At 47.7% G+C, this 14,760-nt stretch overlaps 1 pseudogene; it reads left to right on the forward strand.

The window, feature by feature from the left end:
* Positions 1-13,886, forward strand: part of LOC108515162 (exosome complex component MTR3-like) — a 27,557-nt pseudogene extending 13,671 nt beyond the window's left edge.
* The last annotated feature ends 874 nt before the right edge of the window (positions 13,887-14,760 follow it).

The following is a 14,760-nucleotide window of genomic DNA, read 5'->3' on the forward strand; positions in this document are numbered from 1 at the left end:
AAAAAAAGACACATGCACACGTATGTTTACTGCAGCACTGTTCACAACAGCAAAGACTTGGAACCAACCCAAATGCCCATCAATGATAGACTGGATAAAGAAAATGTGGCACGTATGCACCATGGAATACTATGGAGGCGTAAAAAAGGATGAGTTCATGTCCTTTGCAGGGACATGGACGAAGCTGGAAACCATCATTCTCAGCAAACTAACACAGGAACAGAAAACCAAACACCACATGTTCTCACTCATAAGTGGGAGTTAAACAATGAGAACACACGGACACAGGGGTGGGGGGCATCACACACCTGGGCCTGTCAGACTTGGGGTCTGGGGGAGGGATAGCATTAGGAGAAATACCTAATGTAGATGACGGGTTGATGGGTGCAGCAAACCACCATGGAACATGTATACCTATGTAACAAACCTGCACATTCTGCACATGTACCCCAGAACTTTATAATTATATATATATATATATGTGTGTGTGTGCGTGTTAAAAAATAAAATAAAATTCTAGTTAAAAGCGCAGCTCCTCTGTTCTTCAGCAACCCCCAGGGTCAACCAAAAGGCAGTGTAGGCTGGGCGCAGTGGCTCACGCCTGTAATCCCAGCACTTTGGGAGCCAGAAGTGGGTGGATCACTTGATATAAGGAGTTTGAGACCAGCCTGGACAACATGTTAAAACTCTGTCTCCACCAAAAACAAACAAACAAAAAATCAGTCAGGCATGGTGTGGGCTCCTGTAATCCCAGCTACTCTGCTACTCTAGAGGCTGGGGCACAAGAATCACTTGAACCCAGGAAGCGGAGGTTGCAGTGAGCAAAGATCGCGCCACTGCACTCCATCCTGGGCGACAGAGTGCAACTCTGTCTTAAGAAACCAAAAGGTGGGGGGGCAGTGTAGGAGCTGATTAAAATCAGCTTGGTTGATGGGCACGAGTGAGGGAAATCCATCCAGACTCCAAACTACAGGACCCCTGTTCTGCAGCAGGTCTCCCTCCTGCCTTGAACTCACCAGGAACTGCACCTGTCCTCCTGAGGGGTCATGGCTAACACCTCCAGGGGAAAATGAGCTCACAGAGGGAAAAGGAAACACCAGGCATTTGGGAAAAGTAACTGCTAGAAATGAAACACGTTGAGCAGCCAGTACTTTAACTGGCATTAGGGGACAGAAGAAAAAATCTAAACAAGTGTAAAAATATCCTCCCAGAAGAAAAAATACTCAACAAAGCAAGAAACGGCAGTTGGAAAGAAGAATCAGATGAAACACTAAAAAATATTGCTGAAAGAAACTCAAAAGATAGAAAATGTGCACAGCTGAATAATTACTGTACAGTCTATAAGCGTTGGTGGAGAATGTGGGGATAACGAACTCCCTTTTGCTCTCTAGGAGGGAAAGTAAATGGTTTATAACCATTGAGGAAATTCATGTGGCAGTGTTAAGTAGAATTTTATATAGAGAGACACATATGCACACATAAACACACCCACATACACACACACACACACACACACGTATACATATGTTGCAACTTAATGAACCCACTGCTGGGTAAAAGTCATGTTCGAGGCTGCTCACCTCGGTGGTGAGTATAGCAGTGATTTGAATCTAAGTACAGCATCATGGTATTTTCTCTTTTCTTTTCTTTTTTTTGAGACAGACTCTTGGTCTGTCACCCAGGCTGGAGTGCAGTGGTGCAATCTCGGCTCACTGCAACCTCCACCTCCCAGGTTCAAGCCACCCTCCCGCCTCAGCCTCCCAAGTAGCTGAGATTACAGGCAAGCGCCACCACGCCCAGCTAATTTTTGTATTTTTAATAGAGATGGGGTTTCACCATATTGGTTAGGCTGGTCTCGAACTCCTGAACTCAGGTGATCCACTGGCCTCAGCTTCCCAAAGTGATGGAGTTACAGGTGTGAGCCACCACACCCAGCCAACATCATAGTTTTTCAAACTCTGCACCACCACTTACTAGCTTCTTGATCTTTTTTGGCTTTATTTCTTCTGTCAAATGGGGATAATAATGGAACTTACCACATCAGGTTATTGTAAAGATTAAATTAGTCACTACCTATAAAGTGTTAAGAACAGTGCCTGACATTGTCAGCGCTCCATAAATTATAGCTTTAAAAGAATCTTTTTAATAAACAGAAACCCAACGCTAGGGTAATTCCCCAGAAAAATTCCTCCAAAGGTCCGTAAGGGGAAAGGTATGAGGGCACACATAGGACTGTCAGTGATAACCAGGAGTTGTAGACACCCAAGGTTTACGTAAAATAAGCTGGACATGTGCTATGCAAAATCATACAGCGGTCAGAAGCCATTAGAATAGATACATACACAAAAATATTAAATCCTCTATCTTAAAAATACAGTACAAAGTGAATAAACCAAGAAACAAAATAGAGTCATAAATTGTTAAAATTAAAACATACACAGAACTATAGATACCTGAATAATTTACGACATGCATATGTACACATCCTTCTAAAATACGTTATATATAAAATAAAATATTATAGTCATTATCGAGAAGGGAGAAGGAATGGGAGTGGGGTTGAGATATAAATAAAATAAAGCAAGAGAGACCTTGTATAGATTATTGATAAAATGCCATATTCTGAAGAGTATCATCAACTCAACTCCTAGCCCCTTAGGGGGAGGGAGGGAGGGAGGGAGGGGGGGGAGAGGGAGAGAGGGGGAGAGAGAGAGAGAGAGAGAGAGAGAGAGCGAGAGCGAGCGCGCGAGAGAGAGCGCGAGAGAGCACAAGACAGAACACAAAAGGCTGGTTGCAGGTAGCACAACTAAATCAGGAATGCAAAGGGTAAAGGCATGGATATATGGCAGGAAATGTAACAGCTAATACAATCAATATTAGTAAATGGGCAAAGAAAGGAGAGCTTGACAGCAGAGCATTTCTGTTCGTTTTAATGCAATAATGTTCCTCATGTTACAGAACTGAAGGAAATTAAAGGACAAAGGTCAGAGGCTTTCCCTCGCATTCTGCAAAGTAACACACACCAAACCCTTTTCAAGGATGTGGAAGGGAAATGATGCCTCACTACCCCGAATGCAGTTTCAGAGAAACTATCGCTACTCTGAACTGGCCTGAACAAGACTTTGCTCGAGTTTGACTTCTAATTCATGGGTGGAATAACATACATTAAATGTGAAATAATTTTTTTAACTAGTGTTGACATGAGATTTAAGATTGCTGTATATATCTAGTTTATTACTTCTGATTTCTGCATGGTTGTCCACAGCCTTCTGCTGGTTTTTCTGAAGCTCAGCCAGGGCGCAGATGTCACCTATTATAAACCTCATTGTAAATTAAATGTTCCTGGTTAAATCACAGATCTTGCTAGAAGCACGCCCTGGGCTTTGTCAAAAATACAAGGAGTTGCTACAATATATTTCTGAGTGATCAAGTTATAACTCCTCTAAATTAAATTTACAGAGCTCATTCGCTTTTATTCCAAGCAGTAACCATGGCATTCACGTTAAATCATTACAAGTGCGGCAGATATATTGATTACTGCCAGGCCTGTCATTACCAATCTCAGTTTAAGCACTGTTGGAGCGAACTCTAAAGTTTAATTAGTATCCCCGTCTGGTGTTGTAAAACACAAGTCCGGACATATGGGAAAGAAAGATGAGTTAATGTGAATCATCTTGAAAACATGAAACCAGCAGACAGAGCAAAGCAGATAGCTGAACTCGTTCTGAATCAAAGTTACTTGCCTTGATGTCTGTGCTGCATTATATAATTGGGTTGGGAGAAAATATTCACTTAATCTTCTCAAGAAGACAACTATTTTCTGGGACAACTGAGGAGGAGAAGCAAATAAGTCATTGGGTCATGTGACAAAGTGACTCGGACACACGTGGATTGTTGCATTGGCCGTCTCTAGACACAGTCACGAACAGAAGCTCCGAGGGACAGGCCCCTGGAGAAACCAACCAGCTGTCCTCCATGCCACCAACTCTAAAAAGGGGTGAGGTTGACACCTCAGGTGTATCACAGGCATACTTTGGCACCCTACCCTCTTAAGTCTATTACCAAAACACCAAGGGTTCAGTCTAGGTCCTGCTGTTCCCTGCACAGAAAGCCAATCGCTGAGATGATCATTCTTGCCCAGGAAGAAGGCAATAATCAGGTGCTACAGCTGAGAAAATGAGAGATCAATCTCTCTGACCACTAAAATTAGGAGTTTATATAGAAGGGAAGAAATGTAAAAACCTACATAATTTCCTGGCCTCCTCCAGTCCAGCATCCTTCCCTCCACCTGGCCTCAGCAGCTTCTTCCAAAGGTTTTTTCCATAGCAGGGAAGAAATGTAACAATGTATGAGAAAATAAGAACTCCAGAGGAGTAAAGAAGCAATCATGATGAATGAGAGGCCTGGAGTCTGACTGGATGCAAAGATCTGGTGAGTTTCAGTTCTCTGATACTTTTTCAGAGGCCTGGGGGTCCTTTCCTATGGAAGGAACTCAGATAAATATTAAGTTTCAAGCTTTAAGACCAAGAGGGTCAATTTCTATGTTAAATAAATAAATGAATGTCTGTGGAACTACTGGGTCAGTTTCAAGTCCTTCATAAATTAATCTACACTTTTAAAAATGTAATTGTATTTCCTGTTCTTACCACCTTTAGGACTGACTTCAGGAGTAAGTCCCAAATTCCATTGGGAAACGGAATTTGCTTAGCTTTCACAGTGACCAGCCAGCACAAGCGGAAGGGAACTGGATGGCACCAAAGAATGTCCCACCAAAGTTCCATGTAGAATGCTCAGCCTGACATCTCCAGCCCCAGGTCCCCTTTCTGCCTCCCTCCCTCCTCTGCAGGTGCCATAACTTCAGGGTGCAGGGGATGTCCTCACCATGTCCTGATCCCCACTGTGGATCCGCTCAGTCAACTCCTCTCACCTGATCCATTCTCCCCGGGCGCCCCCTGCTTCTCACCCTTTCAGCAGAGCCTTGGAAGCAACCCTCTAATCACTGAGCCCTGTCAGTGTTCTCTGAGCCTGCCTGGCCCTTTGCTCGATGGCTTTTCCTCATTGTAATCACCTGTGCAGTATCTTCACTTCCCCAGCACCTGCAGCCTGGGACCAGGCAGGCCCAGCCCTTCTGGGCTCTGCCCTTCACCTTTTCCAAACTTCCCATCTCCCACAGCCCTGCTTGCTCCTCCGTTGGAGCTATTAGTTTTCCTTGATGCTAACCAGGCCTGGGTAGAGTTTGCAGGGCCCAGTCCAAAATGAACAAGTGGCTGACAAAAACAGGGAAGTCGGTCTCCCCTTCCCAGGGCCTGCCACCCAAACCCACACGGAAAGAGAACCAAAGGGACTGCAACCTCTGCACCCATGCACTTGGCACCTAGATGAGGGGATGAGCAAGAACCCTCACCAGGTTCCTGCCAGCACACCAGGAAGAGCCAGCGTGGGGAGGGGGTGGCCATCACCTACCCTCACCTGGAGATGCCACAGCCAGTGCACCTGGCTCCACTGTTTCCACGCCTCACTCAGTCCCCCATGGGGCAGAGAGCGAGGGTGAAACACAGACACACAGACATCACCCCTCCATAACACATCCTGTCGCAGACTCGGGCTGAGGACAGCCAGGATCCTGGGGTGGATGGGCAGGGGGAGCGGGTCAAACTCAGGTACAGGAGGCAGCTAAGAAGAGTCCTTGAGAGGGCCTGGGAGGCAGACAGTGCAGGAACTGAGACTCTAAGCCCCAGGCATGCTCCACTGTCCATCTGATCTTCCTTGCAAAACACATGCTCTAAGATAAAATTAGAATTTCAAGGGGCAAGCATGAAGCCTCTGGGCTCAGTGACCCACGCAGACCCACCTGAAGATGACACCAACTCACCCATCTCATAATTTCCTGGCCTCCTCCAGTTCAGCATCCTTCCCTCCACCTGGCCTCAGCAGCTCCTTCCGTAGGCTTTGCTCTGGACCCTGTCACCCTGAGGAGCCACAGCTCAAGGCAGAATCCTAAGCTTAGCTGCTCCACCCAGCGAGGCGAGGTGGAGGCATGGAGTTCCACTTACCGTGGTGGCTGAGCTGAGGCAGGAGTGAAACGGGAGAGTTCCTGGACTCCCTCGCAGTACTTGCAACAAGGATGTGGCCTGTTTGCTTGGCTGCCACGTGTTCAAACCCCTTACAGGAGAGGGAAACGCACAGACAGGTGCAGAAGCCGGGACGAGTGCTTCTGGGCTCCATCCCCATAGTAGTGAAACAGGAAAAGTTCCCTTGTCCCTCTCACAGGGCATGTGACAGGGAGTGGCTCACTTCTTCAGTGCCCCAGTGCTCAAACCTCTAGGGGAGCATACGGAGTGCAGGTTGTGGGGCTGCGACCTCACGGCACTGTGTAGGGATGAATGTTTATAGCTCCTAAAGCCCCAGTGGGCGTGTGTTACAGCGCACGCTTTTAATTTAGCCATCTGCAGGTGGCTTGTGTTTGCTCAATTAGACTCCCTTCCTTATCACAAGGACAGAGGGATTTCTGTATCTCGGGGTTTCTTGCCTTGGCGTACTGGAAGAATTGGATCACACATGGGCTTGGAGAATGAGTTCAAGGTTTTATTGTCTAAAAGTAGCTCTCAGCAAATGGGGGAGCCAGAAGGGAGATGGTTTTCCCCTGGAGACGGGCAGCTCAGGGGCCCAGGCTCTCCTCTGGCTGCCCCAACCAAACTCTGCATTATTCTGCTGGTTAATGGTCTGCCAGCGTGCTGGCATCTGTTGGTATGCTTTTCCGCCAGAGTGCTCCCCTCGCTGTCCTCTCAACGTCCAGCCACTTGTGTCTTTTTCCACCGATGTATTCCTCACAATGTCCAGTCACTTGTGTGTCTGACTGCTAGGGTTTCAGGGGGTTTTATAGGCACAGGATGGGGGCATGGCAGGCCAGGGTGGTCTTGGAAAATGCAACATTTGGGCACAAAGACAGATGTGCCTGTCCTCACCTAGGTCCATGGGGATAGAGCCCTAGCCAGGGACCACGCCCTCCTCTACCCAGCACTTCCCTTCCCCGCCTTCCGTATCATTTAAAAGCACCACGCTCTTCCCTTCCCAGCACTCCCGTTTCAGTAGCATCTAGGGGAGTGTTACAATGAATACTCTTAGCAGTTGCCATCCCCAGACAGTTGAGTGTTAACCAGTTCAGTGGAAAGTCAGACAGCCTTTTACACCCTGCCCTCTTGGTACCCGGGTCCTTGTCCGGTATCCAGGAAGAATCAGATCACGTGAACTTGAAGGATAGTGAATGCAGGGATTTTACTGAGTGATGGAGGTGGCTCTCAGTGGGATGGATGGGGAGCTGGAAAGGGGATGGACTGGGAAGATGATCATCCCCTGGAGTTTGGCCATCCCACAGTGAATCTCCTCTCTGACCATCCCCAGCCTAACTCCTCTTGACATTCAGACACTCCTTCTCTTTTCTCCTTTGCTGTACTGCTGTGCTGCCCAGCCACTCTTCTGCTCATGGAGCCTGGGGTTTAGGGTTTACATGGGTACAGGATTGTAGGGGAGCATGGCGGGCCAAAAGTCAACATTTGGGTGTGTAAACAGGAATGCCTGTTACCATTTAGGGTCACGGGTTCCAGGCTTGAGGGTGGGGCCTTCACCAGGGAACTGCCGTCTTCTACCCAGTATTTCCCTGCCTCCTGTCCATATCAGGAGGACCACTTGAACCCGGGAGTTCTGGGCTCTAGTGCTCTATGATGAGGTGTCTGCATTAAGTTTGGCATCAATGCAGTGACCTCCCGGGAGTGGGGACTGCCGGGTTGCCTAAGGAGGGGTGAACTGACCCAGGTTGGAAACAGAACAGATGAAAAATTCCCGGGCTAATCAGTAGTGGAATTTCACCTGTTAACAGCCACCACCCTCCAGCCTGGACACCACGCACGACAACATCTCTAAAAGAAATATCAAATGTGTTTTTAAAAACAAGCTGCACCTGTTAGAGGAACCCTTGGTTCTCAGGCCTCTGGTTTAATAAAACATGACTAAAGTGACTCCATCTTTTTTTGTGTTTTGAGACAGAGTCTCAGGCTGAAGTGCAGTGGTGCAATCTTGATTCACTGCCACTTCTGCCTCCCAGGTTCAAGTGATTCTCATGCCTCAGTCTTCGACTAGCTGGGATCACAGGCATGCGCCACCGTGCCTGGCTAGTTTTTGTATTTTTAGTAGAGACAGGGTTTCTCCATGTTGGCCAGGCTGGTCTCAAACTCCTGGCCTCAAGTGATCTGCCCACCTCAGCCTCCCAAGTGACTACATCTTGAAGTGCATAGCTGGGTCCTCACAAGGCGCCTACAAGGTTAATGCTTATGGTCTGAAAATAGCTACATCCCAAGCTGATCACCAATTATAATTACAGAATATTTATGGCCATACAGAACACCTCCCACCAAGCCTGCAGGATGTCCAGATGCCCTAAGAGTGAAGCCCACTTTACTTAAAGATAACTTTAATGAGCAGGCTCAAAGGATTAATGGTCATTGATAGCACCAATAACCCCTACCTTTAGTGAGAACATCTGCACATTCCAAGTTCAATTATAGCTCCTTACAGTTTCTTTCTTTCTTTTAAGAGATGAGGTCTCGCTCTGTTGCCCAGGCTGGAGTACAAGCGCGAGATCTCAGCTCACTGCAGCCTCCGTCTCCCAGGTTCAATCACTTCTCCCACCACAGCCTCCGGAGTAGCTGGGATTACAGGGGCTTGCCACCACGCCCAGGTAATTTTTGCGTTTTTGGTAGGGACAGGGTTTCACCATGTTGGCCAGGCTGGTCTCGAACCCCTGACCTCAGGTGAGACACCCGCCTTGGCCTCCCAAAGTGCTGAATTACAAGAGTGAGCCACCGTGCCCAGCCAGTTTTTTTTGTAAGTAGAGGCACTAACAAAGGATCGTGCATTCCTCTCCTGCTTTCTGAGGACACCCCACTCTGTAATGGAGTAGTTTCTAATAAACTTGCTACTTTCACTGTGCTCTGTGAGTCACCTCTAATACTTTCCTGAGATTCAAGAACCCTCTCTTGGGGTCTGGATGGGAACCCTCTTTTCTGGCAATGTGCCCACAGTGGAGAGAAGGACCCATGGATGCTTTCCCATGAGCCTCTCCAACGTATTCTTTCTCCCCGCCTACTGCCCCAAACCTCCTCTTCAACATCACCCAGAGGTCCTGGCCCCTGTGCAGTCCCCCAGCCTAGCAGGGACCTCCCCATCTGTCCTCGAGCTGAGGATAAGCACTTCAGGAACAAGTTCATTGGCTTGAGGAACTCTCTCCCTCTCTTGTCCTTCAGTCACAGGCTCTGCTGGGCCCCAGTCCTGGGCCAACAAGGAGCCTCAGCATTCAATGTTGGCTCCAGACCCCACCTGGCTCCAGACCCCACCCTTCAGAAACTCCGTGGGAGGGCTTCCTGCATGGGGTGTCAGCACTCTGATCAACAAAACCGACCAACCCTGACTGGTTAAAAGCTATGTAAACCAAGAACTAGCAAGAAACAGGTTTTCATATAAGCCCTTAAGTAGGTATTTTAACAAAAACGAAATCAACATCTTGGAGAAACTAAAATATAACATGTCATCTTCTGGTCTCCTGGTTTCTCCCAAGTTTTCCAACATGGCAGTGACTGCCATTTATTTTGTCACCAAAGAATCACAGAAAAGGAAGAAACCAAACTTTTTAAGTCCTACAGTTCAAACTGTTTTTAATCACTAAATGTAGGTACCTCCTCCTGCAAGACTCCCTGGCTCTCCCTAATTCCAGTGAAACTGTGGGGAGAACCCTGGGCTTTGTACCCAGGACAGGGAGGGCAGAGAAGAATCCTACTTTCCATGTGGGCTGCTGTGAAGCAGTTGCATCTGAAAAAGTATCTTCCTCAAGCTAAAAAGCTTCCGCACAGCAAAGGAAACAATCAACAAAGTGAAAACCCACACAATGGGAGAAAATATTTGCAAACTGTCCATCTGACAAGGGATTAATAACCAGAATATATAAGGAGCTCAAACAACTCAACAGCAAAAAATAAAAATAATCTGATGAAAAAAATGGGCAAAAGATTTGAACAGACATTTCTCAAAAGAAGACATACACGTGGCCAACAGGTATATGAAAAAATGCTCAATATCACTAATCATCAGAGAAATGCAAATCAAAACCACAATGAGATATCATTTCACCCCAGTTAAAATGGCTTGTATCAAAAAGGCAGGCAATGGGTACAAACAATAGAATTAATGAATAAGGCTTAGTATTTGACGGCACAACTGGGAGACTACAGTCAATAATAATTTAATTATACATTTCACAATAACTAAAAGTATAATTGAATTGTTGTTAACACAAAGGATAAATGCTTGAGTGGATGGATACCCCATTTTCCATGATATGATTATTACACATTGCATGCCTACATCAAAACAGCTAATGTACCCCATATATAACTACTATGTACCCACAAGAATTAAAAATAAAAATAAGTAAAGGCAGGCAGGCAATAACAGATCTGGTGAGGATGAGGGGAAAGGGGAATCCTCATACACTGTCAGTGGGAATGTAAATTAGAACAATATGGAGGTTCCGCAAAAAAAAACTACAAATAGAACTACCATTCGGTCCAGCAATTTCACTGCTGGGTATATACTCAGAAGAAAGGAAATCAGTATATTAAAGAGATATCTGCCCTCCCATGTTTATTGCAGCACTATTCAAAATACAGAATCAACGTTAAGTACCCATCAACAGATGAATGGGTAAAGGAAATGTGTTATATTTACACAATGGAATATTATTCAGCCATAAAAAAAGTGAAATCCTGTCACTTGTAGCAGCATGGATGGAACCAGAGGCCATCCGTGAAATGTGAAATAAGCCAAGCACAGAAAGACAAATATCGCATATTCTCTTTCATACGTGGAAACTAAAAATGTGGATCTCGTGATGACACAGAGTAGACTGCTATTAGCCAGAGGCCAGGAATGGGACGAGGGGGAGGCAAGGAAAGGAGATACATACGTATTTATTACCACTGAGTTGTACATTTAAAAATGGTAAAGATTGTACATTTTAAAATTAAAATTAGAGGCCGGGCGCAGTGACTCACGCCTGTAATCCCAGCACTTTGGGAGGCTAAGGTGGGCGGATCACGAGGTCAGGAGATTGAGACCCACCTGGTCAACATGGTGAAACCCCATCTCTACTAAAAATACAAAAAGTAGCTGGGCGTGGTGGCACATGCCTGTAATCCCAGCTACTCAGGAGGCCGAGGCAGGAGAATCTCTGGAACCCAGAGGTGGAGGCTGCAGTGAGCCAAGATCACGCTACTGCACTCCAGCCTGGGCAACAGAGCAAGGCTCCGTTTCAAAAATAAAATAAAATAAAATTTTGAAAAAAAGTGAGAGTAATGCTAGGATGAAATAGACCCTCAGGAAGAATACTGGAGTCCATAAAACAAATTCACTGTGCATCTAAGAAAAAAATTAAACGTTTGATTTCTGTAGCTCCACTTTACAAAACAATAGTAGCAGCAGCAGTAGCAGTAGTAGGAGAGTAGTAGTTGTAGTAGTTGTTGTTGTTGTTGTAGCAGCACCAGCAATAGTAGTAACTAGGTTTTGTGAGTGCTTTGCATGTACCAGATTCCATCTGTGTTAAATGCTTTACAATTTAACATGGATAAACCACAGCCGATAGGAAATTTCACCTTCACAATTTTTCCTTCTTTTTTAGCTGGTGAGAAATCTGCCTGTGTTTTCTTCCTGGCATGAGGGCCTAAAATCATTTCCAATCCAGCAAGCAGAACAGCTCCTGCCAAAGCGAGAGAGAAAAATTCTTCCACATCATATATCTGGAGGCGGAAGGAGGGGACGTGCCCATTACTGTGTTAAAGGATTGAGAAGTCACTCAGTGTAGAAACATGTTTGAATATCTGAACCCAGCAATTCCCAAATTTGACCATGGAGCGAGTATTTTTGTTTTCAAGACAGAGTTTTACTCTTGTTGCTCAGGCTGGACATGATCTCAGCTCACTGCAACCTCTGCCTCCCAGGTTCAAGCAATTCTCCTGCCTCACCCTCTGAGTATCTGGGATTACAGGTGCCCACGACCATGCCCGGCTAAATTTTTTTGTATTTTAGTAGAGACGGGGTTTCATCATGTTGGCCAGGCTGGTTTTGAACTCCTGACCTCAAGTGATCTGCCCGCCTCGGCCTCCCAAAGTGCTGGGATTAAAGGCGTGAGCCACCGTGCCTGGCTGGAGCAAGTATTTTTGGGCATCATAGATGCCCAGACTCCTCAGTTTATACTTGGGAAAATGCTGATTTGGGCAAAAGAGAAGTTTTTGAGTCAGGCTGAGTTTTAACTCCTCCCTTTGGCAGCTGTTCACTGTCGGGCAACGTACAAAGGCTTTGTTTCCTTATCGGTGAGACCTAGGATAATATCGCCAACATTTAGTGTGAGGTAAGGAGCAGCTGATATTCAAGACATCTAAAATTCCTGGCACACAATAGATTTCCAGTAAATGACGGCTATTTTTATTATTTCTCAGAAGAAATAACACCAGCATAGCTCTAGACAACTCCAAGTCCCTCCCCTTAGGGCACCTCAAACCTCTCCCTCAACACTCTAAATGCCCTTAGTCAATATATTATTAATAACTCAATTCTGTCCCTTCCGGGGATGAGGATGTGGTGAAAGAATTGGCCAAGGTGATCGTTAAAAAACCATCCAACTCTCAGGTTCTCTGGACAACAGTTTAGGCAAGGCAGAGCCAGCCCGAAGGCCCAGGTGCTGGGTGGGCCTAGCAATGCCCTTGGGACCCAGCCAGCAGCACAGAGGGGCTGGAGAAATGGGACTAAGGTTTAGAGAAATGATACTATGTAGAACCGCATTGTAGACTGTAGAGGAAATCCCTCCACTCCAGGCTGAGTCCAAATCCCTGGAAGCTGCTGGACAACTCTAGATAACAGATAGCAAGCACAACAAACTGTGGTCTATAGACAATTTCGTCCTGGTCCTGGAGGTTCAACTGACTTCCCTTTACCCACTTTGCTTCCATTTACACATTAATTTTAATATTCCTAATCTATGACTCTATCTGCCTTGCCACTCTTCCCTTGAAGTGGTGGATTAGTCCATTTTCACACTGCTGATAAAGACACACCCAAGACTGGGTAATTTATAAAGAAAAAGAGGTTTAACGAACTCACAGTTCCACGTGGCTGGGGAGGCCTTACAATCATGGTGGAAAGCAAAAGGCAACTCTTACATGGCGGCGGCAGACAAGACAGAATGAGAGCCAGGCAAGAGGGGAAACCTTTCATAAGACCATCAGACCTCCGCCAGGCCGAGGGCGGCGAGCGCGGCGGCTGCCCTGGACGCGCTGCACGGTCGCCTGCTCTGCGACTTCCGCCGCTCTCGCCCGGGTGGCGGCGAGGATCCCGAGCTAGCGCTGCAGGAGGCGCTGAAGCCGGTCGTGCGCCTGGGCCGCTACCCGCGCACGCAGCTCCATATGTCAGCGCTGCGGCTGTAGGACTGCGGCTCGGCCCTGGCCGTCGCGCTCAACGCCGCCGCGTTCGCCCTGCTCGACGCGGGCGTGGAGATGTACCACCGGGTGGTGAGCTGCGGCCTGGGCCTCGCGCTGGGGCCCTCGCCCACTTGGCTGCTGGACCCCACGCGGCTCGAGGAGGAGCGCGCCGCCGCCGGCCTCACAGTGGCCCTCATGCCCGTACTGAAGCAGGTGGCGGGCTGCTGGCTGCGGGGAGGGCGGCTTAATCGTGAGCTCGGCGGAGGCCTTATGCCTGGGTCTCGAGGGCTGCCAGCCCTCGACCCGGTGCTGTAGCCATGCCTGGTGCGGGCCGCCCGCCACAGGGGCGCGGCCGCCCCGCCCTGAACCAGAAGCCTGAGCAAGGACGGACGCCACGCGAAGGACTGTGCGGCCACCGTCCCTTCGGGGACTCGCGCCGTCGGCCTCCAGCCTGCATCGAGATGAGCAGCTGGAGCCCCGGAGAGCACCTGGGAAGGCTCGAGCAGAGTCAGCTGTGGTGTTAGAAGGGCTTTTTGTTTTTTTATTTTGTTTTGTTTTGTTTTTTGAGACAGTCTCGCTCTGTCGCCCAGGCTGGAGGGCAGTGGCACAATCTCGGCTCACTGCAGCCTCCGCCTCCTGGGTTCAAGCAGTTCTCTGCCTCAGCCTCCCAAGTAGCTGGGGTTACAGGCGCCCGCCACTACGCCCGGCCAATTTTTGTGTATTTTTAGTAGAGATGGGATTTCGCCATCTTGGCCAGGCTGGTCTTGAACTCCTGACCTCGTGATCCACTCGCTTCGGCCGCCCAAAGTTCTGGGATTATAGCGCGCCCGGCCCAGAAGGGCTTTTTACAAACCTCATTAAAGGAACTTTTCTACTTGAGCCAGTTCCCAGCTGCGACCCAGTTGAGGAAACCTGTGAGCGCAGCCTGACTCCCAAGTTGGAAACCACTTCAGCTGGTCTTACCTGGAAGCTGGTACCTGGAGCTATTGTCATTTAAGGGATGGACCCTTTGCAGGCAGCCAGTGACTCCCTCCGATATAACTGAGCAACTTTTGAGAGGTTGGACAAGAGGGCTGTGCCTTCTCACTTACTGTGTCTGAGCCAAAAGAAAAATCCTTTTATATCTGAAGAAAAAAAAAAATCAGATCACAGGAAGGGTATGGGGGAAATCACCCCATGATTGGGTTATCCCCACCGGGTCCCTCCCATAACACGTGAGAATTATAAGAGCTACGACTCA

Source organism: Rhinopithecus bieti, unplaced genomic scaffold (genome assembly GCF_001698545.2).
Source record: "Rhinopithecus bieti isolate Rb0 unplaced genomic scaffold, ASM169854v2 scaffold_34870, whole genome shotgun sequence".
Classification (NCBI taxonomy): Eukaryota; Metazoa; Chordata; class Mammalia; order Primates; family Cercopithecidae; genus Rhinopithecus; species Rhinopithecus bieti.